Raw genomic sequence first — 1,215 nt, 5'->3', positions numbered from 1 at the left:
GTTCCCAGCTCCGCAGAGCCCCGGAGACACCAACAGCAAGGAGAAAGAGCAACAGGATCGGTCTCGGGAGTCAGGGAAGGAAATCGTGTTGGTCCTTCCTTCCAAGTGTTCTCCCACCAAAAGCGCCAAGGAGGAGCTGTCTGCGGGCAAACCCTGATGCGCTAAAAGAGATGGACCTTTTCTCCAGCCAAGGGTGCTTCGCCGGGGTCCGAAGAGCGCCTGGAACGCTGGGGAGAGGAGGGAACCAGAGGAGATCCAGAACGCAGCGTCCTCCTTGCCCAAACAATGATCTCCAGGACTCTTCTGTCCTGAAGTCCTTTCTCGCAGCTGCTCCGACGGGTTCAGTGGCGGGACTGGCATAACTTCATGGCCAGGACTTCACTGCGCTGGCAAGAGAAGCGAGAACAGCCTCGCGGGGGTCTGCGGTCCCCCGCCAGCTCCTTCCACCGTCTCCGATGGCCGCCGGGCTCTTCTTGGGCTGTGCCGAAGCCCAGTGGATGGGCTGCAGGCAGGCTGGCTTGTCCCTCGCCTCAGTCCTTCCACTTATACAGCCGCCCAGCTCCTCCTTTGCTGGGAGGGGCCGCCCGGCCCTTTGATTTCAACGAGCGAAGTTTGGTCCCTGGTGGATGGGAGGAGCGGTTGTGCTCCGCTTGAGGGAAGGTTTTGCTCTGACGCTGCTGGAAGGAGCTCTCGGGAGCTCCCTCTCTACGCCTGCCCTGCTCCGAGTTGCTCTCAGGTCAGGCAGGAGCTAAAGCGGAGCGAACAACCAACCCCGCAGGAAGGGAGACTTCTGCCATTGGCCCAGGGGTCTACGCGCCCCGGTCTAGCGCCCACGCATCGCGGCGGGGGAGCTGTCCAGCACGCAGTGCTGAAAAGACCCTCCTTAGGAAACAGACCTCTTCTCGTCCCTTTCCCGTTACCCTGAACACCAGCTATCTTCAAATGCCGGGGGGCGGGTGGACCTATATTCACAGCCTCTTGCCCACTTACGTTTGTGTTGTCCAGTGCAAAGTGCGTGTGGCCAACAGGCTGTGAACGTTTCGCCTTGAGTATTTGATTTGTGGCACGCAGCCAAAAATCCCGCTTGGGTTAATGACCCGGGAAAGGCTGCAATTTATCCGTGCCCTAACATGCAGGTGACAAACCAAGATATGTGATATCGCCAGAGTTCCTCGCTCGTTCATTAAACTCGATACTTAACATCTTTGTTGCAAC

This window comes from Carettochelys insculpta, chromosome 3 (assembly GCF_033958435.1).
Source record: "Carettochelys insculpta isolate YL-2023 chromosome 3, ASM3395843v1, whole genome shotgun sequence".
Classification (NCBI taxonomy): Eukaryota; Metazoa; Chordata; order Testudines; family Carettochelyidae; genus Carettochelys; species Carettochelys insculpta.
This window is presented reverse-complemented; position numbering follows the sequence as displayed.